At 38.5% G+C, this 27,476-nt stretch overlaps 1 protein-coding gene across 2 annotated transcripts in view; it reads right to left on the bottom strand.

Annotated features, from left to right (window-relative positions):
* Positions 1 to 27,476, bottom strand: part of FAM110B (family with sequence similarity 110 member B) — a 114,692-nt gene that overhangs the window by 64,909 nt on the left and 22,307 nt on the right. Inside the window, exon 2 of one of the 2 annotated variants that reach the window (XM_061995269.1) lies at positions 18,121 to 18,229. The exons of the other annotated variant lie outside the window; for it this stretch is intronic. The gene's annotated coding sequence lies outside the window, so the exon portion shown is untranslated. The remainder of the gene's footprint in view (positions 1 to 18,120; positions 18,230 to 27,476) is intronic. 2 annotated transcript variants of the gene reach the window in all.

Below are 27,476 nucleotides of genomic sequence, written 5' to 3'. Positions count from 1 at the left end.
ACCTTACTACAATGGGTGATACAACCTGACGTTGAGTATATCTGAGATATCTGTAGATTGGCTTGAGAAAATTTTAAATACAACTCTTCCATTAGAAGGTAGGTGTAATTTTTCAAAAATGCTATGCTGTGAAGAACCCACAAGCTGAAGGATGAAGTGTAGTATTCCTCCCTTTGAAGAAAATCTGTCAGACTTGCTCATTTGTGTAATTAAAAATGTTACTTCCCATTTTGAGTGAAAAGCACAGCTTGGCGGCTTTCTTTGATCTTCTGTGATGACACTGAAGACCCATAAAACTTTCTAAAGCCCATTGTCTTTTTACTCTTCAAAGACTGTTTTACATCTCTATGTAAGAAGGTGTTTATGCTGAGCTGCAAGATGCAACTAGAAAGCAAGTCAAGGTTTGACTGTTGGAATATGAAGTGATTTGTTGCAGATGCTAATGCATACAGGCACTCACTCAAAACCTGCCACACTGTCAGCCAGCTTGTTGAGAGCTGAGAGACTGCAAACTTTTGAGACTTCAAGTCTCCAGTCCACACCCATAATTCAGAGTTCCAGAGCAAGTCTCAGATCTCATTACTTTACACAAGAGTTGAAGATATTCAGCACAATGGTTCCGAGAAGAAAACTAGCTTTGAATACAATGGCTTTGGTTATCATTTCAAGGCTAACAAGTTTGAAGACAGCCTTCTAAACCTTCAAGCCTTTTTAGCCAAATGTAAAATAAACTTAGATTTTAATCTTAGAAAGATTGTTACTTTAATGACTAGAAATTCCACCCATACCAGACTTGCCGTACCAGAACCCAGCCTCACAGTCTTCGTACAAGAAACCAGAAGCATATTGCTGGCACACATGAAAGCTCTACAGGAAGAGAGGCTTAATTATTTAATGGAGCAAGCCAAAAGTCCTTTTATTAAAGTCTTCAGGACTCTCATTCCATATAATGTTCCTGACAAAAGGCACACTTGCATCTCAGGCAACTTGTAGACCTAGCAGTTAAAAGTTTGTGAGGCTGATAAAAATCACAGGTCCTCCCTCCAGAACTTCTTAACACTTTTATCCAATCCTCTAATGTAAAATGAGTACATAAGTCACGTAACCAGGGCTGTAGCGAGGGGACAGATGAGCACCTATCCCTCAAGCCTAGACACACCCACTGTTAGTTTTTCACCATTTTCTGTGTGAGTAGACACTTTTCTCCCTGTAGAGTGCTCCAACTAAGGCGATGTGCAGAGTGTTGATCCCAACAAAACTAACACAGGAGCTAGTGAGTGCTCTGGAGAAGGTGGGAAAACATGCATATGGGGAAATCTGTCACATCCTGGAGACAAATTACTTAGTGGTCTCCCTTTTCAAACTCTTCTTGGTCAAAAACATCAGGCATTTACTTCAATTTCCTTTCCTAGATCTAGGGGCAAAAGCTGTTGCCCAATTTCTCTGCAACACATGTCTGCATGGCACAGCAGCCTCACAGAAGGCACCACTTAGAATACTACTGCTGTCAATAACCAGAACTTCTTCAGGTGGCAATCCTCATGAAGTTCTGACTGCTCAGAGGATCAATCTCAAATCAGATGGAATCTGTTATTCCTTTGCTCAAGCTCCAAATCCCCAGTGCTTCCAGAACAAGTTTCTAACAGCATAGGCATCAGGGTCTTCAGTCTTCCACTACACAAAATGCAAGTATGTAACAACCTTTGTAACACTGCCCCTGTAGTCTAACACTGCTGACACATATAATTTTAGTGGGCATTAATTATTTTGGCAAGAATTTATATCAACATAAGACCAACAATAAAGCAGGATAACACTTATAGGTTTGAATCTAGACTTTACTGCATACTCAACTACATTTCCTCAGCACAAGTATGCAGCAAATACACCTCATATTTCCTAGTATCATGCCACGTGAAGAACAACACGTTTTTGATATCATTGGTCTGCCATTATGTCAAGTGGGCAATGTCTCAGTGGTGAGTCTTAAAAGTCTCAAATATATCAGAGGTAGAAAGGGAACCAGTGATCTATAACATAACCTTAACAGCATAACAATAATCCTTCTTTGTCCCTATAGAAATTAGATACAAATACAAGAAAACAAGATCAAAAAGTGAGCATTCAAAATGAAGTCAGAACTGGAGCTTTAATTTTGTCTCAAACATGTAACTCTTGCATGCTCTACAATAACAAATTAAGATATTCTTTAGAGATCTGAACAAGAAAGGCTCTCCTTGCACCCCAAACTTCTGTCTGAATCAGTATTGAAGAAGTTGCTCCAAAGTTAATAATCAAATAAAGCAGACACTGATATTTTCAAAGCAAATTCCAACAGTCTGTAGTCAAAACACAAGCAGCATAACCACAGTAAAAGGGCTGCTAGAGAAGGGAAACATGAGCGAGTTTCAAAATTGCCCAAGTGTTTAACATTGACTTAATTGTAGGTACTATTGATATACTACATAACTATGAAAAACATTGCATAACTTAAAAATCATCACATTTTGTATATTCAATTGGACTGTCACATGCAGTCCCCACCATATCCCACCCACTAGTGCGGGAATTCGTATTTGGAAGGACCAATAATCCAATAAATAACCCTGCACATAGTACTGAGTTTTTACACTAATCAGTTCAGCACATAGGCTACAACATGTGCATGACTAACCTGCAAAATCTAACCATTTATCTCACTTAAAGTATTCAAGCTACACTGAGTACTTACAACTGCCCCACTTATATAATTCTGTATCTGTTTCATAATAACCAAATTGAAATAGCTTTGAAATATTGATGTTGAGAAGAATTTAGAAAGCTCATTTTCTCTTTGAGTGCTTGGAATACAATCATCCCTTGTGGTAAACTAGTACGCTACATCAGGAAACAGCAGCTTCTACTATTGTTTTGCATCTCCTCAATAAAATGAGACTAAAAGCCAACCAAATTAGATTTACGATTTTGTAAAAAAAATCTACTCTGTAAGTTAAAGAATTAACTATGTCCAGAAGTCTGTACTTACTCAGAATTTGGGATTTCTATTGAATTTTACTGAGAGTGCATAAAGGAAAAGTCTGAAAATTATCTTTCATGTTTTGCAGTAGTCACAAAATTTTTTTAGGTCTCTGTATTACGTACTTTTTTCAACTCCCCAAACTAGTGAAAGGAGGGATTGGACTAAAATCAGAGACTCCTTAAAGTCTTCCTAATAAAATGTGTCATAGTTTTGCAAGGAGACATTTTTCCTTGGTAACAGGGGGAGTGGGTTGCAGTGCAAGTCTAGTAAAGAGTTCTCGGACTTTCTCCCAGCTCTGAGGTTTGGACCCACCTCCAGCCAAGCTGGGACAATCTAGTGCCTCTGTGATCACTATTTAAAGACAGGAATTTTAAATGTGTATGGGAGATGGAAGGGAAGGGCAAGATGGAGGTGACTGCATGGATCCTGCAGCCAGGAAAAGACAGAAGGAGCGATCCTGGACCAGAGACATCCTTGCAGTCCACAATGGGAAGTAGAGACCTCATGTCAGAAGGAATGAGAGCTGGAGACTCCAGTCAAAAAGAGTGAGACTCCAGTCAGAGAGAGCGAGCAGTTTAGACCCTAACCCAGAGAAGATGAACTGGGGTTGCAGTGGCCTGCCAGAGTAGTCCGTACAGGGCTGCCTGGTGTGTGAGAGACCCTGAGCTTGAGCAAGGGAGGGCTGGTGAGGAGTACTTCTTCCTCAGGAGTGAGATAAGCAGCAAGAGGCATCAGGAAAGGATTGACTGCACCCTCCATCCCCTGCCCCTGGCACTGCTTATGAGAGGAGGAGGAAATGACACTGGGCTCAGGGCTCTGAGTCCAGGAAGAGCAAAGGGGTGAGGGAAAGGCGATCTTAAAGAGTTGGTTGCACTTCCATCATTCATCCTTCTCTGTATTTTTTTTTTCATTGGATATTTCTGTTTGTTATGTTTTAAATTAAGTTTCATTTTCCTCCCCAAGCTGAGCAGTCTAGCCTGTTTTGTCCAGCACCATAAATGGCAATTAAGCCCTCCCTGTCCTTCAGGAGTTCTAAAGTCTAGGATACTTGAGTCTAATTGTGGTCTTTTGCCCCTGGATGGGCCAAAATGATGTATTAGAACACCTCATGTCTTCCAACAGAGCCTTCCTGCAGCTCAAGTCTGATTTAATGCTCAGCAGAAATTACAGGTAACTTTCTCTAGTAAATCAAAATACAAGAGGAGAAAATATGAAGCCAGACTAACTGGGGATATAAGAAATGGTCTGGAGATTAAAAAAAATAAAACATAAAATCTGTAGAAGCTGCTGTCAGTGCTTGCCTGCACTTGAGAAGTTCATTATGTCAAAAAAAAAAAATCGCTAGAAGAACAAAACTAAAAGAAAATTAAAAGATCATTTGTCCAAAAGAAAGGGGCAATCAAATCCATGGTGAACAGGTATTAACAGGCACAAAATCTCAGAAAACAAAGGATGCCTTCCAAGTGGCAGTATATTCTCATTCATCAGCTTTCCAAGCCTGCTGGAGCCAGATCTACAAAACTTGTGAGGAAAAAAGTAATATTCTCATTGTCGTATACACTATTTGCATCTCACTCCTACAAATCTCAGGGGAACTTACCCATAACTATTTTAAAAACAAAATTATCCAGGCAAGATGCTTCCCAGCAGCAACAGAAGCTCTAATCTGTCAACTGTATTTCTTGAAGTGTGGACATAACCTTTTTTTTTCCCTTTGTACACATAAATAAATTTCATTTACATAAGTCTTTAAGGCAGCCAGATGCAAAAACAGTATTGATTTCTTGTCTGATCCCTTGCAATTCTATGGATCCAGTGAGCTAAAAAAGCAGGCACTCTGACCCATGTTTAAATAGTGCGGTCTGGGGCACACAGTGTTTCCTCAACAGAGGAAAAAAGCAGTTAAGACTGGGGTCATGCCTTGACAAAGACCACCAAAATGAAGGCACCACTCGAGGTGGGCACTATCAGGGACACCCCCACCATGATAAACCCCACAGCAAACAGCAGAGAGAAGACACCTCTAATTAAAGTGATCACCTTCAAGTGATAAAGCATAGCCTGTTGGCAGGTGAGGTTAAATATTGTGTGTCTGAAGATACTGTGAGAGAAGACAGAGAACTTGTTTTCCACGTGCCTTGACCATTAGAAGAAAGCCTGTGAAGAGCCTGCAGAGGCTGTACTCGTGAGAACACCTGGGAACACTTCCCACGTTGTTTTGGGTTTCTGTTTTTCTAAACATTATTGAAACTCGCTGTAGGTTACAACTGAGAAAATGAAGATAGAAAGAAGGATAAGAAGATAGAACAAAGCTAAATATAGGTATAGTTACCTGATGCTTTAGATAACTGGTGAGTCATTTGAGTACTTGCACTAGAATTAAAGCATTTGAAAATTAAAGGCTGCTGGGGCACAATCCATGAAAGGATGGAAGACTACATCATGTGAATAGCCAGACAAAATCTCACAGATCCTTTTTCCCCCATCATCTCCTCCCCAAGACTACTTGCATTTCATGTTACAAGATTAATTCATTTTGTTCTTTATACAACATTATTTAACATAAGGAGTACCATTAATTTGAAGGGACTTAAAATATTAAGCTAACAAGATCTGAGGGTATCATCATTCAGGACTCTATCTAATAAACACGTTCTTCTGTTTCCCTTAACATTGGCATTTAAAACGTTGACTGTGACTAGAATAGGTGAGTGTGTGCAGTAAATTGGCATAATCATAAGCAATAGTTCAAGAAAATGTAATCTAATACTTGTAATTTAAAGTTATCTTGCATTCTAACTTACAAAATAAAGAAAACAAAGATATTATTCAGGTGAGTCAACATTTTCATTACAGGCTCCCCACCACAGTCAAAACTCAAGTGAATGAGCATTGCAAAAGAACATGTTCCTGTAGAAATAAGTTATCAAGATGTAACACAAAACAGTCACACTGTAAGCAGGGTGCATATAGGTTTATTCATTTCTTTCAACCTGTTCTTATTAGTAGAACACAGAAAGAGAAGACAGATGACACACAAAGTTCTACAGGAGACAAAACCCTACTGGAACGATCCACAGGTAACGGAGAACGTAATTAATATTTGCATCAATTCTATCAAGTTTACATATCAGAATGGCTACATTTTACTGCTGAGGAATTCTAGATAGAGATAACTTAAATCACACTGAAATGATTGATTTTTGGCTGAGGTCACGTATCTTAATCTTGCTTTGCTTCGGTAGTCCACCACAGAGCACTTCTGATCAAATAGTATTTATGACACATGAGAAAATACATCACTCCTCCAAAAGTTTATAGCATCTAACCTATGATAAATCACAAATCGTGGCTGCAACAGGCAGTAGCAATAAAAGAGATAAAGTGATTTTTTTTGTTTGTTTTGTAAATAGATCTATGCATAAACATGTCTCTTTCTGGAAAATACATTATAGATCAGAAGACTATTTTGAAGATGTTGGCACATACAAAACAGAGAAGGATGATTTAGGTTCCAGACTCTGCATTTATCTAGCATATATATTTGTAATTAAGTATATTAAGAACTCTATAACATTACTAAGCAGCTTGTTAATTGGAAGCAACAAGCTCTTCTCATGCTTTGGTATGGTACCATAGCAGGATGTCTCAGGAAAAAAATAAACATTAAAAAAAATAAAATCAGCCATGAATGAGTTCACTGAAAAAATATTTTCTATTCTTTATACCCTTTAGACTTCAATAAATCAGAAAGCCTAGTACTAGTTCCCTGGGAAAAATTAAATAGAGATTGTTTTCATTCAACAGACACTCTAAGAAACAAGCCTGAGTAGAAATATTTAATTTATCACATAGCAGGAAATTCTGGATCACCTACCATGATAACCACTGTGACATTAGCTACCCTTACAGAAGGATAGGCTTGAAAAACTACATTTGGTGGAATGATGCAACTTCTTGTAGAACCAGCAACCATGAGACTGAAGTCTTCCATTGGAAATCCACTTAAGGCTCAGCATGTAATGAAAGTTGCTTCCTTCCACGAAGGGCTCTTTTCAGTTCAGAAAACAAGCAGCTTCTACTTTCTGAACAGCTCAATGCCCGATATCGCTACTGGTCAGCACCAACCAGGGTGAAGTGAAAAATTCACATTGGGTATTTAATGCTGGAAATTAGCAGTCAATTGATTAATGTGACCTACTGTCCCCATTCTTATGTCAAGTCCCTTATGCAGTCACATGCATAATGCAACAGGAGGGTTATTCCATCCAATGCCTTAATTCTGTGAACTTTTCCACTCATTTCTTTCTGCCTCAAAACACTTTGTGTTAAACAAAAATTAGATTCACCACAGGAGTTAAATTCTTTTATAACATAGAGAATATTCAATGCTATCAGAAAAGACAAAACAATTTCTGTCCTACAGTACATGTTTTTGGAATATCTTTCTTCATAAATTTCAGTTAGTCTTCCTCTTAGAACTTTTACAAAGTCCAGAATTTGTTGGGTTTTATGGCTCTTCCATAGAAGCAATAAAATCACGTACCTAGTAGTTATGACAGCATACTTGCGGCAATTAATGTAGCGGAATTGTGTCAGGAGGTTGGGGTATCCCTCTTTTCTACAGTAGATAGTAACAGGACAAGGGGTAATGGGATGAAGCTGGAACACAAAAAGTTCCACTTAAACATAAGAAAAAACTATTTCACTGTGAGAGTGATGGAGCCCTGGCACAGACTGCCATGGGGGGTTGTGGAGTCTCCTTCCTTGGAGGTCTTCAAGACCCGCCTGGACATGTTCCTATGCGACCTGATCTAGGTGAACCTGCTTCTGCAGGGGGGTTGGACTAGATGATCTCTAAAGGTCCCTTCCAATCCCTACCATTCTACGATTCTATGAAAATTTTGTTGTCTCTAAAAATGTATCCATTAAAGAAACAGCAGGAACATCTAGTTTGTTTAATCTCTAGGGAGTGGGGGTGGAAGACCTGCGCATCTCCTAGGAGAATAAACTTTACAATTGTTACAGCTTAAAGAAAAGTTTCTAAAAGAACAAAGCTTGCAACTCATCCTGAGTCACTTCGGCATATCAACATTGACTAGTAGCTGACAGCTTATCAAACTCTTGGTTTTTGTTTTGGTGTGTTTTTCAAAGGCTTCAACTATTAAAAAAATCATCAGGATAAAAAAAAAAAAAAACAAAAACCAAAACAGTCCACACACCTTTGCCCCTCAAATCATCTACTCTAGAGAAACTCACTGCAGAAATTCAGGTTGAGATGAGATGACATGGAAGTCACAAAGGTCATTTACATATCACCATGTTTTCCGGCAGTGAGTGTCCAGAGCCATCTAGGAGACAGCTCCAGCCAGGGATCACAAGAGTCACAAGGAATGCTTCACTGGACACTGTACTTCAGTGTGAATTCAGCTCTCTTATCCAGCTGGCAGGCATACAAAACATTGACTCTGATATCTGGACACTCACATATGTGCTCAAAGATTTTCCTTCCCATTACCATTTTCTTCACCACCTTGGCTTAGAGATAACTAAAGGTAGGACCTAGTTGCTATAACTCAATGAAATCTCATCTCCCTTTTACTAGGTCAAAACTTCAACATTACACGATGGAAAAAGCCAAGATCACAAGATGATCCTCCAAGCAGTGTGGGACATCTTAAGGTTTCTTTCTCCCTGCAGTTCATGACCTTCACATGATTGTTTCTCTGAGAAACTACAAAGGGCTGAATACAGCAACTCCATTAAGGACCTGACTACAGCCCAGAAATCACTGGATAAGCAGCAAGAAATGGTGGTTTGATGTTTACAAAAGTTTGTGTGAACTGAATAAAGTCTGAGACTTAAGATGGGCAAAGTTCCCTAGGTATGACTTCAAGGTAGAGACTTTCTTGTAGTTTTAGGAGTGTAGTTGTATACAGTTATAGATATGATTGTCTTTACACTACTGACTGACCTCAGTATCACAGCAAGCTTTGTAGTCCTCTTTTTCCCTATCAACTTCAGATATAGTTCACCAATATCACAATAATATGGTTGAGTCTGAAATCCTCCGAAAAGTGCAAAATGAGCAGATATCAAACGAAAAACATAAGGAGATCACTCTGGCAGCGAAAGAAAGATTAAATGTTCCCAGATTGTCCCATCTCCTCTCTGCTTCTTGCAACATCCCATTTCTTCACACACTGGCCCATTCATTGTCAGGAAGGGCTATTAGGTTTGGCTCATTTACCTGTCAGAAACACCTTACCAGGCTCTCTTGTCCAACCAGTTCTCTCACAAGCTCTCTACAGACCTGTACCTCTCTTCTCTTCTGGTCTTTCTGCAGCACTAGCCATATTATGGAGACAAAGCTTAGAGCCTCTGCTCTCCCAAACTGATGTACTTCACATGACATTGAAACCTCACCCTATCTAGTTTTCCCTCTGCACTACGTCTGCAATGCTTCATTCTGAGCAAGCTTTGGTGCCCCTCCTTTCTTCCCATGACACTGCTCACCCTCACAAGAGATTTACTCCCTGCCCTCCTGCCCCATGCCTGTTCCTAATTCCTCAAGACTTCCTCTGTGTCCTGAGGCACCAACTGACACACTTGCCCCAGCCTCTCACTAACTCAAATCCCTTCACTAAGCAGCTTCCAAATACGGCTCAGTAGTTCTGCTGAACAGCAGAGCAACCTCAGTCTCACCACCAGCCACCTACCACCACTTTCTCTTTTCCAGGGCAACATCTTTCTGCTGCTGGTCTCACTTTTCACCATGCACAACTGAGCTGTTCCTGCTTGAGGAACAACTTGAAGAGAAAATGTTAGATGATTTTGTGTTGGGTATATTAATGTGTGTCTAAGCCATAGTAAGCCCTTTATTCTCACCTCAGGTATACGGTTTTTGAACCATTCTGAAGACAAAAATAATGAAGGACATGTGAAAAACTAGAAGGTAGAATGAGTTGCAACATATGTTTGCCAAAGTGTATTGGGCTAAACTAGTTCAGCACCTTTCCTTAGCACTCATTTTTCTAGATAATAGCAGTGCATAAATTTAATCTCTAGGTTCTGCTACTCTAACTTGCAAGAATTAGAGTAGCAGAAATGGAAGGAATAATACCAGCATAAAGTACAAGTTCAGTAATCAAAAACTCCACTAAAAATGGCAACCATAAGCTGGAAACAAGAAAAAGAATAAAAACCATATGCACATTAGTCTTGACTATGAGCTGCTGTTACAAAGCCATATGTGATGGGGGTCTTGGGCAAAGGTTATCCCAAGAAGAGAAAAGCATATTATGAATTATGAACTTTCAGTAAGCTGGAGATACTAAACCTTTTTCTCCAAGAAGCAGAGCTCAAAGAACAGCAGCACATTTAAACCAATTGAAAAAAAGACAACCACCAAAAATTTTGAGCCATGTTTTCAACTACTCCAATACCTTCAGTAGAGACACTTCAGCAGACAAGTAAGGTAAGAGCTGGTATCTTTCAGAGGTGCACACTCAGTGAAAATTACATTGTGAAGAAATATAGTTTATTTACCAACATTTCTCCTTTGAATCAGAAGGGACACAATTGTTCAAAATATGGATTGGAGGAAACAATCACGCATTTTTAGGAAAGAGATTTCTACAGCTCATAGAAAACAGACATAAAGTCTATCACATGTAACACAGTATACATTACCTGTGGCATAACCAGTAAGATGAGTATACACCAATGAATTAATGCATCAGTATTCTTTTGCACAGAAGCACAGATATATTATTATCCTATGTAGCAGAGCTGCAACACACTGTAAGAGAGGCTGGTGCCAGTAGAGGGAGGCAGTTGCTCTCCAGGACATGCATCTTCACATTTCCCGAAGCACAGTAGGAAGCCAAAGAGTTTGTTTTTGTGGAAGTGAACTCACCCCTCAGCCATTGTGTAAATGTGGCTTTAAATCAAGCTGTAATTAGATTTTGCTGTATTTAACAAAACCTCTCTTGTTGCTCCTCTTTTCGAGCTTTAGACAGGAAATAAATGTATTTGTGAAAAAGAAAAAAAGGAAGAAAGTTTATGTCTCTTCCCCGAGCATGTCCTGGCACACATGCAAAAGTAAGCAAAAAATACAGAACAATAAGCTTAAAGGACACTCAATCTTCACATTAAATAGGAACACAAAGATCTCTGAGTCGGTTCACTGCTAAACATTACCTCACTTTTATCAATACTCTGCTTCACTACATTACCCTTGTTAAAAGATACTAAGAGTCCAACACTTGTAGTCTAGCTTTTCTTCATAAATTTAATTTCCTTGGCAGAAAACACAAGTGGAAATCATCTGCTAAAGAGTCAGGCAAACTAAGACTGCCACGTATTCATTTGAAGACAGATCTATTCTTTCCCTCTTATTTTAACTATTATGCTCATACCATTCTCATTTTTAAGGCTTTATCCTCCCCTACCACACAGACTTTGTATAGACTAGTATCTCTAAAACAAAACTGTGTGTTCGTTTCAAATCCACTTTATTGTAATACGTTGCATAGAGTGGGTTTATTTTAAGTTCTTTATGGATTAAATGGCATATTTCCACTGCACTTCATGTTGCCAAATGAGGAACTCCATAGCAAATGAACCTGAGTCTACTTAGGATAATAAATAGCTTTGACTATATTTACACTCCAAAGCTTGAAATGAACTTTATGGTGGTGATAACAGTGGACAGAATGATAAACTGGTGCAAGGAAGTCAAGAGTAGATGCTTAAGGCCACAAAGCAAGTTAGCTGCTGATTGAGGAACAAAGAGTTTCTGCTCTTAATCTAGACCTTCTACCCAGCCAGTCAAAACCTACTGATAACTATCTGGTCTTCAGAAGAAAGTGAGACCAACCGCTAATTACTTACTTTCATGCATGCAACCATTCCTCATGATTAAGTTATTTACAGAAGTTACTCATTTTAGGAGAGCCTGAAAGGTATGCTTTTTCAAAACAAACTGACTTCAAGAACATATGCTCTAACACCCTAACTCCCTACAAATCTGTTATACTGCAAATTTTAAGAAATCTAAGGCTGATTTAAATGACCCAAAAGATAACCTTGAAGTCTGTTTGCAGTTTAATTTCTAAATGGAACGATCAAGAGGTTGGGGCATCCCTTTTTTCAATGGTATCAGGTCAAGGGGTAATGGGATGAAGCTGGAACACAAAAAGTTCCACTTAAATATTTTTTTTTAAATATTTTACTGGGACGGTGACAGAGCCCTGTACAGGTTGCCCAGGGAGGGTGTGGAGTCTCCTTCCTTATAGGTCTTCAAGATCCACCTGCACATGTTCCAATGCGACCTGATCTAGGTGGACCTGCTTCTGCAGGGGAGTTGGACTAGATGATCTCTAAAGGTCCCTTCTAATCCCTACCATTCTATGATTCTATGGTCATGGTAAAAGAAAGTATTGGGAGTAGATTATTCTCCTATACCTGTAGGAGTTTTCTTAACATTTGTGTTTTTTTTTTTTAAATAACCAATACTAGCTCTTCCCGAAGACAGGAAAATGAAGTTTGGTTCATTACCGATCCAGAAAGTTATTATGTGCACAGTTTCTGCTTCTGAAACTGTAAATCACTTTAACAAATGCTCAGAGACATTCAGCATCTTAATTCTTACTGCATCTCTACTGATAGCAAAAGAAAGATTAAAATTAAAAAAAAAAAACAAAAATCCTACATAAAAGAAACCTAAATTTACCATAACCTTCTTCAATCCACAGAAAAAAAAGTGGAGCTTTTTTTTTTTTTACTGTAAGTCTGGAAATTGTTACAGTATTGTACTATATGAAACATTTCTGAATTGTTGGCTTGGTTAGACATTAAAAAATGAAGGAGAAAGCTCCTAAAGCATGTAGTCAATGGTATGATACCATAACTAGGAGAGGAAAGTTTCTACGCTAACTCCTGAAGTGGAGGCATACAATAGGATTATCTTTATCTACTGAAGTCTCTTAACAGTAAGACTGCATTCTGTTTCCAGCAGGACTCGGACTTCAACTAAGAGTCAATCTTAAAAGTAGCTATGTTTGGCAGAGCTGGAACCATGAGGACAACACAAACAGCCAAAAGAGTTTATTCAGGTTTGACTCAAGAGGAAAAACTAAATCTCAGGCTAGACAAAAATAAGACACAACATACTTAAAGAAGCTTCCAGACTACCACTTTTAAGGTCATGCCTTGTACTTTTTCCTGTTTCACAAGTCATGCATAGGAAGATCAGTACATAAAGTGGCTTCCACTGTGGCACTGCAATTCAGATCATTCCCTACATAATAATTACTGTCGTCCTTCTCACTTATATACTGCTTTGCTAGTCTGAGAATGTTATTTGTACTTATTTATTTCTGAAAATCTTTTTTTAATCCCTTCAAAGTACCAGTATCTTAAGTGTAGCTATGTCATGCTCCATGAACTTTAGTGCAAATGCTATAAGGGTTTCTTTTCTTAACAACTCCATTACAGTGTTTACACGGGAATAAAGTGCTAGTACTGTAACCATGCAAAGCAAATATGCTGTAGGAAATGCAATCTTTATTCAAAGTGTGACTTTAGAAGCCTTTATGGTGTACTCTACCCTGGACCGCCAGTGCTAGTGTAGGAAAAAAGGCAAAAGGAAAACCAAATGACAGATCTTGCACACTAACAAGAACTTTAGAACAGACAAACTGAAAACCTGTGGGCTGAACATAATGCCAAAATGTGTTAATCTGTTTGTTCAACTCAGTTGCACTTCAGTTCCACATCGATAGTCTGAGTAGAAATACTCACATATTGGAAAAAAAAACTCGCCAAAAAAAAAAGGGAGGGAGGGAGTAGTGGGGATACGCCTCTCCCTTCTTCTACAGATTTGTGTGTTGTTCCTTATAACACTTTTCCTTTCAAAGAATATAGACCATTACCTCCAGTAGTTTGATATTGTGCAAAATAATAAAAAATTTGCAAAATAGTAGCCAGGGAGAAATTTAGTACTGTACAGACATTACAGATCCAGATTTGTTACTGTGACTGCAATTTACCACAAGCAATGCTAATGTTGAGGCGTTTTATCCATGTTCAGGAAGCATTTCAGAAAATAAATTTAAGCTTTTCAAAATTTCTTGTCAATATTTAATATTCAAAATCTCTATTATATCTAATTTAGCAGCTACGGGATATAAGCTGTGCTTCTGTTTATGGGAAAAAATAATAATCCCACTGTCACTCTAAAAAAAAAAAAAAGATTTTGTAGAATACACATTCAAAACACCTTAAAAATTCGGTATTTATACTATCAATAAAACTATTTAGTTGTTTGAAAAATTAAAAATTTTCATTTCAAACAAGAATATTTGAAACTGTACTGAAATTCAGGCATGTAAATCTGATGCTTTCACTGTTTCACTGTAAGCAAAATCATTAATACTTGTAATTTGTAATGTGCATTTACATAATTCTCTGTTAAAACTCTCACGTGGTAGCCTTTTCAAAGAAAATAATGCAGCTGTCAGCAACGTTGCCCTCCTTAATCATATTCATTACCACCTTCTCCATCCTCTCAAGAGAAATGAAGTCCAAAAAACCTCTAAACCCAGACTCTCATACAACTCAAATCCCCATCCTCCTCTGCTAACCTACCACATCCCGAGCTACCCTTGGCAAAGAGCATCTAAATTCCCCTACATCATCATTTTCTCAAGCTCTTTATTCATCACGAGATTAAGCATATGGGAAAGAAAAATGGTTAGAGAATATAGAAACCTGGATCAAAGTTACTTGAGAAGTGGAAGTAGAAATTCTCTCTTTAAAAAAATAGATGAAATGTACTTCTGGCAAGCTACAGCAAGCAAGTATTAAGTTGCAATTTTCCTTCTGGTAGAAGTTAGCATGACCAGCACATAGACCACCACCGAGGGACTTCTCAAGGAAATACAGCACTCAGAGAGAAAAGCAGCATCAGGGATCCCATTCTAAGGGCTATTTCAGAAAAGAACTTCTGCCAGAAGTAAAGCACTTAAGCAAGACTGAAATCCCATTGAGGAAAAGGAGAGAAACACCAACAGCCTCTTATAGTAGAGTTTAAACAAAACCTTAGCTGTCAGTAGGGGCAGAGTAGAATAGGAAAGGAACAGGAAAGGAAACAAAGGTGTAAAAGTTGGTGTGCTATCAAAATCTGCACTATTGGTTCTATTTTGAGAACTTTTTTGGACTGATACAAAACAATACTGTTGCATTTTACCTCCCCCAGGATGAGAAAAATCGAAGAGCATTTCATGTTCAGAGTCTCTCCTGTACAAAATGGAAAATTATTATGCTAGCCCTTAACACTCCCATCGAATGAAGGCCCACTTTTTAGTTTTGTCCTTTTCTTTGTTTCTATTTTGAAGGGGGAAAAAAAGGGACTCCTCTGAAATGCACACATGGTATGTATATAGAGCTGTTTCTGCTGATATCACTACCATAAAGCTAACTATTTTAGTTTAGAAGATGTAGAAAATAACTGAACAATTTCAGGGAAAAAAAAATTATAAGTGTACTCAACTTGCTATTTTGAAATTCCCATCTAGTGTTAATGGCAATAAAGCAGAGAAAAGTCATGACTAAAATTCAGCTCCACAGTATCTCAGAGATACATCGATGCCCAAATAAATCACAATGCTCGGTTTCGGTTTGCGGTACAGAAGTTTACATTTGAGCGCAGCTGGATCTCAGTCAACTTGCCAGCTCCCATAGCAGCACCTTCAAGCTGTATTGATTTCTACAGAAGAAAAGCACTGTAAATCTGCTTGAGCAGCATTGCGTCATTCTTTTGGTTGGCCTGAAGAAGTAAATTAAATGTTTTCCATTAGAATAGTAAAGAAGCTATACAATTTTGGTTTTATTTCAAATATAGTATCAAGTTACGGAACACTTTAGCTAACTCTGTGGCAAGGACTACATGTTTCGTGTTTGTAAAGCCAGCAATTCATGCTTATGTGAAACCAGATGTGTAGAGTGCAGAGTTCTCAGGGTTGTGGAGGGTTTTTTTTAACTGTGTTGCTGTTGATTGAAAAAAAAAAAAAAACAACAAACCAAAAAAAATCCCTGCTTTCCAGTTAAATCATGGAATACACTGAAGCAGAAACAACATGCTCTTGCAGGGAAGAGAGAAGAGGGGGAAGAGAGCGAAGGGAGTGGAAGCAGAAGAAAACTTTAAGGGAATAAAACCCACATATACAGAGCAGTGTATGAGCAACGTTTTAGTACAAGAAAGAGCAGCACAGTTCTGAGAAGTAATAAGTGTAATATTACTTGAGGTAATAAGAACTCCTTGATCAATTATTCATATAATTTACAACAACAGTTATAGCTGCATTAATGAAAAAAAAATCTAGGGCAAACATAAAATCTTCACAGCTATGAAGTGCCCTTGATTTTCACCAGAACATACAATTGTCTCATATCATGTGTTTCTGGTTAGTAACACACCCCTCCAATAAAGGGAAACGAGAGACAGAAAGACACAGAACGAGCTGCTTTGCTGAAAGAAGTGACAGCATTCAAGTCTGCATTTCAACCCTGGACATTGTGCATCAGCAAAACCTGACAGTGCCATACACTGTTGTACATGAACTCTAATCACCACCACCCTACTTACAAACATACATGCACACCAGTGGGATTGTACAGATACCATCCTTGAAGTCTTTACTCTCTCAATATGCAAAAATTGCACTTTTAAATAAAATTCAGAAGAAATGTTTCAATTTTTAAGTACATGGTTATCTCAGATTGTTTTGCTTCATGTAACCAATGGCAAATGTAACAACATGAAACATTAAGGAAATAAATATTTCTGGATTTTCTTCCTCCAGTTTGAAAGCACTGTATAATAATTAGTTTTTCTGCTCTGCCAAGGTTTCAATACAGTATCTTCAGATGTTCATGATGACCTTGCTAGAGGACTGAAGAGAGCTGAAACTGAATTCAAAGAAGTGAGAAGCAGAGAGAAGGGGAATGGTGTAAGAAAGGGATGAGCAGGTCTAAACGTGCTTAGTGGTCTTACTCCCAGGCATGTATCACTAAGGAAAGTTGTGGGGTGAAACACCAACTGTGCTAATGAGAAAATTCATGAAAGTTTTGATTTTACTCTATGGGTGGTAGGAGAATAATCTTTGGTCTTGTTTAGAATTCTAATTCCAGTCTAAATTAGAAAATCAATAAAGGATTAACAAGAAAAGTCTACCATTCCTCTCAAACAAATTACAGAATATTTAAGGAGCCTTCCAATAATGAAGCTAACATCTTGCAATAGCTATTTCTTTAAAAAAATGAGGAATTTGCCAGACCTTTAGAAAGGTCTCTATTTATTCCTGAAAAAAATCTGTAGAAACTTTTCCACTACTACTCACTTCTTTTCAGCCAACTCTTCACACAACGTTCAGTTAATCTTGTCATATGAAGAAAAGCTTCTGCATATATCATCACTACACTAAAAATCCTGGCTATCCAACAAAACCATAGTACAGTCAAATCTCCCAAAGTGTCTGGCTTTGTAGCACTGGTAGGTACAACAAAGTTCTTGGGGTCGCATTTCTTTTTCATCCATCAACATTTGTCCTTTAAAATCAAGAACGAATTCTGGATGACCACGCTAAGAAAGAATCACAGTGCTGGTAAACAGAAATGCATCACATGCAAATCTCATTCTCCTCCTATTGCTGAAAACATCCAAGAGAGTTTCTATACTTTTGTGGCTACTTAAAGCAAGCACTGAATGTAGTAATTAAAGTGGGATACAATTCTAAAAACAGAGCACGCTGCAGAGCTCTGAAACAGTCTGTTCCCTTGTCAACAAAGAACTGTGGATGTATTTTTCCACTAATATTACGAGGAATTACTTCTAGCTCTAACCTACAATTCGTTATGAGTTTTCTCACTCCTCCAGCATTTGCTATGACAACCTTTGTACCAGGTGGCAATCAGCACAACATATAAAAGGAGAAAGCTCAGAGATGCATCCATGTGTTTGTTCAGTAAAATGAGAAATGCTTATTTTGAACATTTTATCAGCCACTTTAATTTGTTTGAAAAATAAATCTCTTTACCTTAACCTGCTAAGGCTGCCTGGCCTGTTAGGAGGTCTTCACCTTTAGGTCTCCAGACTAAGGCAGGTCTTTTCACCCTGGAACTCCCAGAGGCTCTTTGCAGTAGTGCCTGGAGATACAGCAACAGGGGAGGCATTCAGCATCATCACCATGCATTAAAGTCACTGCTTTAGGACAGGGAACAATCATCCTTTTAGGTTGAATTATTTGACTTTTGAAATTTACATTGCTTAAATCAGAAACGCAGTCTTCTTTTGGAGACTGAAAGGCTGCAAAGAGGTGCTTAGTGATAGTGGACAAACACTGTCACCTATAAATGTTCTCTAGTATTTATATTGCTAGTACAAACAGCATAATCTCCAAGGTCTGAAATTCAACAGGCAACCTACAGGTATCAGTTCTGAGATTCCCACATGTCATTACTTTCGTCATACTAAAATTGCTCAGAGACATGCTTTGGGAATGCATCAGAGCGCAAGTGGTGAGATGTCAGTTTTCTTAGGGGAGTCAGAGTGCTGTGCTACTGCAGTCAAGATTCTCAGTCTGCAAACCACCTTGCATCCCCGCCCATGACCTCCACTCAGATGACAAAGCAGTCTTTGTTAAATACGCAGAACCCAGTCTTTTGCTCAGAAAAAAATTTAAAATAAATATCCTTAAATTCTATCAGGAAAGAAAAATAAAGGATAACAAGACTGTCTTCCCAAAATGAATGCAATTCACCACTGATTCTTACAAACAAAAACAGCCTTACAGAATTTACTGACCTAAATCTCTCTTTATATTCTTTTTTTCAACATGTCAGATGAGGTAAGATCAGCTCTAATCATAATACTCTAAAAAGAGAAGTACTTGGGTACCTTGGATTTGGTTTTATTTGATCATTTGCCCAAGCACACTTACTGGCACAAGCAGATGGCACAGCAGCTTCTTTTAAGCAACCATTTCTGTGTAGTTTCAAATGATGTTAATTTTCTAATCAGTTATTCTCTCTAGAAACACGACTGCAATCAGGTTACAGATCATGTGATGAAACACAGGGCTCCCTTAACAAAAAAAAAATATCTCAAAAATATTTGCAGAAACTGTTTATGCAAAAATTCAAGAAAACAGTTGTCTGTTTAACACACCAAAACGGGCAGCAATATTTATCAGATATCAATTCCTTTGGGTTTCCCCACTCTCAGCCTTTGGGAAACCTGCCTGAGTTTGGGTCTTGACATTAGTATACCTAACATGAGGGTTCATTTGCCTTGGGTGGGTTGATGAAGCTTTGTCTTGGAGACTGGATGTCTTTGAAATAGCAGTAAAACAGAAACAAGCAACAATGGAGGGATTTCAGAGACAGATGGGGACCTTCATGTAAGTGCTTACAAATCAGAAAAAACAAGAGGAAGATGAAGGCATAAGCGTATTCAGTGACACGGCATTACAGCTACTGAGTTTTTATGAGTCTGCTGTAGTATTGTTATTCTGGTATTTGGTAGAAGAAGAAAAAAAATGAAAGCGTTTTAAAAAGGAAAGTAAAAAGACAGACATGTTTTCCAGTCCTGCCTTGTTTAGTACAACAATGCCCAACAACAGATTACCAATCAAAACCATATTCTAGTATTATTACAAATTATTCTGATATTCCAAAATACTGTTTTAAGCAGTAATTCTGAACTGACACTCATTTCAGTTTCCAAACTAAAGCAACTTTGCAGGCAAAAGGATGTCAACAACTCATAGTTTAAGATCCATGTAAGTTCATATGCAAAAAGTCAGAGTGAAAAAAGGGAACACAGCATATATTAACTGCAGCTAGTAAATCTGTTCCAGCCATGTCTCTTGGCCAAGAGGTTGAGCAAGTTCAAGTACAAGCACTTTTAACTCCAAGTTGAGTAATGATTTTTACAGCTATCAACTGGTCAGGAGAGAATATACCATCAAAATCCCTGGAAGGCTGAAAGATGTACTGCTTAAAGAAAAAAAAAAAAGGACAAAATATTGCGGAAAGATATATTTGTGTCTTTTTGTACAGGAAAATATTCAGCTTCATGAATTCCTCCCTTTCTGTCCTGTTGAAGCACGAATCCCTTTCTGCTTCTGCACTAAGTTGCTGGTTTAGAGTCTGTAAAGAATATGGGTTACAGCTCTCAAACTTGCATCTGGTGCTGGTAATGTTACCAGTCTCCTACAGGAAATATATATTACTCAGTTGAATACATCCACATTTAAAGAACATAGTACAGTATGAGTGTATATGAATATGCACAAACATATATACACATATATTGATGTAGCTGCAGAGTTATTAGTCAGCTTTGAGGCACTCAGAACTGCACTTGAAAAATATTTTCATGAAACTGTATTTATAGACGACATCCTGAGTTTCAGCCTTTATCCAACAAGCTGGAGCCTTTTATGACACACGTCGTTTCCTGCTTCGCTGTCCAGTATCAACAAGTCTTCACGCTTTTTAGAAAGAAAAGAGTTTTCATCCTCACTTAATATGTTCTTCCTCTCTTTCATTTTCCTGCTAAGTATTAAATCAAAGTTTTAGTACTAACAAAAATACACATCTCAAAGAACAGAAGTCAAACCTAATTCAGAAGGAATTGTGAACGAATGAATGGGCTTCTTATTCTAACAATCCCAGAGGCACCAATCTAAACCTTCAAACCTCACTCGAATCTACCCTGAGGTCTCCATAATCCAAACTAAAGTCTTTAAAAATGTAGGATTTCTTGACAAAAGAATAAGTTGATATGGAAACTCAGCAGCAGATGATTAAGCATTTGATAACTTGATGCCTTGATAAGGCATTACCTTAATCTTGGTCACCAGGGAGAAACTGAAGTCAGGAAACTGAAACTAGGAAGCTGGAAGAGTCTAGGAACTCAAATAAATAAGATATACTTTCTGTGCCAAAAAAGATATGAACACTTTTCTGTAGCCACACAGGGTACAGATCCTGAGAGAGAATAAAGTTATTTAACAAAGCAGAAGAGGTATAGATTTCAGCCACACACACAACTAGAAACAAGGAAATATTTACCAATGGATATTGTGTCAAAAAACAACAATCTATTTAAGGCAGACCCTAAGTTTTCACAGGCAGGAGGTGCTGCATGACTACTCTCATATTTCAATAGTTTTCAGGTAAAAAGTTCACATCAAACGTAAATTAGAAGGTGTATAGTCAATGTTGAGAACACTATTTTCTGAAACATTAATTAGTGAAGTTTGTTAGGAAGGGGTCATATCCACTAATATTGGCAATTTCTACTCCTGTAGAATCATAGAATGGTAGGGATTGGTAGGGACCTCTAGATATCATCTAGTCCAACCCCCCCACAGAAGCAGGTTCACCTAGATCAGGTCACACAAGAACGCATCCAGGTGGGTCTTGAAGACCTCCAAGGAAGGAGACTCGACAACCCCTCTGGGCAGCCTGTGCCACTGCTCCCTCACCCTCACGGTGAAATAGTTTTTTCTTATATTTGAATAGAACTTCGTGTTCCAGCTTCATCCCATTACCCCTTGTCCTGTTGCTATCTACTACAGAAAAAAGAGATGTCTCAACCTCCTGACACCCACCATTTAAATATCTTTAAATATTAATGAGATCTCCTCTCAGTCCTCTTCTCTAGACTAAGCAGCCCTAGATCTCACTGTCTTTCCTCAAAAGAAAGATGTTCCATTCCCCTGATCATCTTGGTGACTCTGCACTCGACTCTCTCCAGAAATTCCCTGTCCGTCTAAAGTTGAGGAGCCCAGAACTGAACACAGGACTCCAGATGAGGCCAGAGTAGAGTAGAGGGGGAGCAGAACCTCCCTGGACCTGCTGGCCACACTCTTCTAGATGCATCCCAAGATGCCATTGGCCGTCTTGGCCACGAGGACACATTGCTGGCTCATGGTTAGTTTATTATCAATCAGGACTCCCAGGTGTCTCTCTGCAGAGCTGCTCTTCAGCAGTTTGATCCCCAGCCTGTACTGGTGCAGGGGGTTGTTCCTTCCCAGATGCAGGACTCTGCCCTTGTCCTTGTTGAAACTCATTAAGTTCCTCTCTGCCCAACTCTCAAGCTGGTCGAGATCCCGCTGAATGGCAGCACAGCCTTCTGTGGAATCAGCCAGTCCTCCCAGTTTGGTGTAGACAGATATGTTTTCATTAAAAAAAATAAAACCCAAACACAAGAAACCTAAGCTGCAATCTGCTCACTTATTCATCATTAAACCACTGAAAAGATGAGAGGAATCAAAGACATCCAGAAAAATTCAGAAGCCAAGCTTCCCACAATTAGTATTAGCATGATCATACTTTACACAGTGCTATGGTTAAGTATTCTTTATTATTACTTATTATTAAGTATTCTCTATATTACTTTGCAGGGAAATAAATGCATAAGTATGTTCAATATTGGAGGTTTTACTTCTGAGCTGGAAATCTTGACTTCCACATTTTCTGCTTTTTCACATTTAACAGCTTTGAACACAGCTGTTAATAAATTTCACCCGAACTCAGAGCAAGAATAAAAAAATTTCATCACAAAGCATAACATCTGTAAGAAACTAAGAAGAGTCTTACTAACCACAAACTTCAATGAAAGTACTGCTAATTTTCCCAAGCATGAGTTACATTGACCGGACAATTGGAAAGTAGCAACATCTTTAAAAGTCTCACTGTTTCACGACTGCTATTCTTGCAGCTGTGAGCATCTGGCTAGAAGATTCTAGATCAAGGCAGTTATCCATCCACTGTCAGTGAAAGTTAGTCAAGCACACTAATTCTTTTTGTTTGCTGCTCTGTATATATGCAAGTTTGAAAAACATATCTAAAAGAAGAGGCAAAAAGCAGAGCTTTTTAACGTCAGTTTTCTGCCCACATTCTCAGATATTCATTTCTAGCCTTTAAGACTGAGTGTTTCATTTAAGGTTTGTATCAGCTATAGATTAAGTACTCTGTGTCCATGGAAATACACACTTCAGGTACCAGCAAGCTGTTATTTTATGATCCCCATGCACTGTTGCGAAACAAAATAGAGTCCTTAATGCTATCATAGGATTAATTACAAAATCAGAGCTTCTGTCCTTCCAATTCGCTTGAATTTTATAAGTTTATAAAGGTAAATAAAAATGCACGTATTCTAGGAACTTTTAAATGGAAGTTTAGCACTTTCTTGGAACTAATCACAAATAATCACAAAAGGGAAAAAAAAAAAAAACCCAGGGAAAAAAAAAGAAAAAGGAACACAGAAAAACAGGGTTTTTGGTCAGTGTGCTACCTGGCTCTGCAGAATGGGTTTACTTTTCTAGAGTTTAAAAAAATGAATGAAAAAAAGTATAGATGTTGTGATGGAAATAACTAGGGTTCTTAAGCATTAATGTGCAGCCCAGTAAAACAGGACTCCAAAGAGGATTAAAAAGACATGATATGTCTCTGGATGAGGAAACTGACTTGGAGGGCAATGGAAGGCCGAGAAATTAAAATACTTGAACAAAGGAGCAGCATGGATGCACCTGATGGGCTCTGATCCTACCATTCTCATTGTGCACCTGAGGAACAACAGTTAGATGCCAAGAAAACTAATAACAACAAAAAAGCAGACAGATTTTGGTCTGCTATGATGAATAGCTAAGACAGGTAGTTATTAAAAAGGATGGACAACCATTATGGGGAACCATTCCTTCAAGAAACTCTGCTGCAAAGCAGCAGATAATTGAAAGTACTCCTCATCTGAAAGCACAAACATAATTCAAGGGGTGCTAACGGAAAGCTGCAACTAGGAATTTATGAACCGCATGCTAGGGTACAATCTCCTGCCATCGTCTCTGTGAATGTATATGTCTTGCCAAGGGACCTGAAAGAAGAAAGCCTGCATACTTGTGAATGTTTGCACATTCAGTGATGATGGCCAAACTAAGAGTTGAGGGAAAAAAAGACTGTGAAACAGTAAGGAAAACAAGGTATATGACAAAAAAGTACGTATAGTGACTTGAGTGATAAGAGAAGATAGGTTAAAGAGGCCTCATCCCAGATTTAAGTAAATATGACTAGGAAATTCAATCAAAACAATCAAGTTTCTTAAGGTTTCCCTGTGAAAGGGAATAGAAAAATATAATGCTATCTTACCATTATAAACATTACAGAGAACTGTAAAATAAGGAACAGAAGTGGAAATCAAGGCAAAATAAGAGACTGTTACAAAGAGCTTTTGGTGGCTTGTCTAACACTTAAAAAAAAGTCAACTAAGCTACTAAAAAGGGCATCATTACAGTTATTGTCATTCATTTGGGGATATCAATGAGATTCATGACTTGGAGGTCTTGAAAATGGTTTAAAACTTAGAGACAGCCTTGGAGGCCTCCATTTATTAAAAATACCATATTGTCTTTACCAATTATCCATGGAACACATCAGCATACACTTATCTTAAATAGTTATGCCGAATTATAAAGGTTTCTGAATGACAGTCTGAGTCTAACATCTGAAGTAAACCAAGTTCTGAACTATACTTTTTTTGAGTTTGAAATTTCATTTTATTCATTTTTCATAGTCCACATGAAAGCATAAGCAGTTTGTAGTTCATGAGATGCAAGCTAACTAATTGGTTTGACTTTAGGACAGACATTAGAAATAACCATATGCTATCACCATCTTTGCCTGCTACTTGGGAGAAATCAAGACCAGACATTTGTGAAAATATACATGAGTAATTATATGCATCTGAAGATGAAGTCACACATGTTGCACTACCCTATCTGCATTCTCACCACAAACTCTCCAAAAATTACCAGCACTTCATGGGTAGAGCTGCTAAGCATGAGAAAGGCAAGGAACCAAAAGCATGAACTATGCAAATAGATTTCAGACCTGAGAAGGGCGACACCTCTCTGTGGCTTTTAATTGGAACACCACTACCATTTTAAGAGACACTCTGTAATGCAAAGATACTTTTAAAAGTCTTTACAACATCAAAGATCAACAAAAGTTACTTAATGTCTTCAGCAGATTTGGACTCATCATTGGTTTAGTTGCAAATCCAGACACAGTTAGAGGAGTAGGATATTTATGCAAATTACAAAACAAATTTGCTGAGACCCCTAATTTTCCCCTCATCTTGACATATCTGCATAGGACAAGCTGCCCTAAGCCTTATATCTTGGTACTAAACCACAACATGAGATATGTTAATTCTCCCTTGGGTATGACCAAGGGACAATGACCCAGATTCAAAACACTAAAAGTGACACGCAATCTCCTTAAATGATCAGATCAAGACAGGTCTCAGGTTTTCAGGACACAGCTACATGCTGAGGTAAAACTTGTCCAAGCAATTTTGCCAGGGAACCATGCCAGGGAAATGCAAGAGTCGTTCTCCAAAATACCTGAATAACTAGAGGCAGTATGGCACTTCATCAGATCTGTGGGAAGACTGAGAAATATGAAAGTGCCAGATGGTTACGGAATACTAAGCCACATACAAATTTTGGAGGAGTTTCAGGCCACCCTTCTTTGCTCACTGGCCAACACAACATGAACTGAAACAGGTACAGATTATTAATAATGAGACATCTGCAAACACAGAGAAGAGAAAAAAAAAACCAACAAACATGCCCCTCAAAAAAACAGTAATGCACTTCAAAAGAAATATGACTCAACTGGCAGGAGGAATCAGCCAAGGGAAATGGTCATCAATTTATCAGTTCATTAGGCACAAATAAATTAAAAATGGATATTACAGCCTGTAAAAGCAAATTTCCCTCTGGCCTGAAAAACTCTCCAGCACGCACTTCTACATGCAAGTTTCCAGGTAAAGAATTCTCATCAGCAAGTTGTTAAAAGCACAAAGTAGTTAGAATTTAGTTTAATCTGTATTCACTTGAGGACAGCTACTTGCTTACCCAGCATCACACCCAGACCATGCAATTCTTTTTACAATTCAGTATAACCAGGAAGACTAATTTGGTTCCAGGTTATTTAACTGTACTTGTTTCTCTTCAGATGTTGTACAGCTGGAAGATGAAAGGATACAGACAGGTAAACTCAGTTTTAGACTTTAAATCGGTCAACAGATGAAATATTAGCAATAAGAGACATGAAACACATACATAGCCCATGATAGGAAATAATAATTCCACAGCGGGTTTTAAGAAAAAAACGACAAAAAAAAACCCTCACACAGTCCATTTTTCTGAGAATAAGAACATATGCAAAGCTCTGACCCTATGGCCTGACACCAAGTCAAACACATAAAGAGAACATAAATCAGAGATTATTTCTAAAAATTAATTTCTAAAGCACAAAAAGTGCAAAAAGAGGTTTTAACGAAAATAGAAGTTATTAATACCACTAATTTCATTGCAATGCTACAGCACTTCTACATCCCAGAAAAAGCGAATCATAGAATCATAGAATGGTAGGGGTTAAAAGGGATCTCCAGAGATCATCTACTCCAAACTTCCTGCTAAAGCAGATCCACCTAGATCAGGTCACACAGGAACATGTCCAGGCAGGTCCTGAAGACCTCCAAGGAAGGAGACTCCATAACCTGCCTGGGCAGTTTAAATGGAACTTCTTGTGTTTCAGCTTCATTCCATTACCCCTTGTCCTGTTGCTAGATACAATAGAAAAAGGGATAACCCCAATCTCCTGACATCCACCATTTATATACTTATAAATCTTACTGAGATCCCCCCTCAGTCTCCTCTTTTCTAGACTAAACAGCCCCAGTTCCTGCAGCCTTTCCTTGTATGAAAAATGTTCCAGTCCCCTGATCCTCTTGGTGGCCCTGCATTGGACTCTCTCCAGAAGTTCCCCGCCCCTCTTGAGCTGAGGAGCCCAGAACTGGACACAGTACTCCGGATAAGGCCTCATCAGGGCAGAGTAGAGGGAGAGAAGAACCTCCCTTGACCTGCTGGCCACACTCTTCTTGATGCATCCCAGGATGCCATTGGCCTTCTCAGCCACAAGGGCACATTGCTGGCTCATGGTTAGTTTATTGTAAACCAGGACTCCCAGGTCTCTCTCTGCAGAGCTGCTCTCTAGCATGTCAATCCCCAGCCTGTACTGGTGCATGTAGTTGTTCCTCCTCAGATGCAGGACTCTGCACTTGTCCTTGTTGAACCTCATGAAGTTCCTCTCTGCCCAACTCTCAAGCCAGTCAAGAACCTGCTGAATGGCAGCACAGCCTTCTGTGGAATCAGCCAGTCGTCCCAGGTTGGTGTCATCAGCCAACTTGTTGAGGGCACACTCTGTCCACTCAGCCAGATTGTTGATGAAGATATTGAACGAGACTGTCCCCAGAATCAGTGCCCTGTGGAACTCCACTGGCCACAGGCTTCCAACTCGATTCCGAGCCATTGATGAC

This window comes from Colius striatus, chromosome 4, assembly GCF_028858725.1.
Source record: "Colius striatus isolate bColStr4 chromosome 4, bColStr4.1.hap1, whole genome shotgun sequence".
NCBI classification, from domain to species: Eukaryota; Metazoa; Chordata; class Aves; order Coliiformes; family Coliidae; genus Colius; species Colius striatus.
Note: the sequence above shows the minus strand (reverse complement) of the source record. Positions and strands in the feature narration are given on the sequence as shown.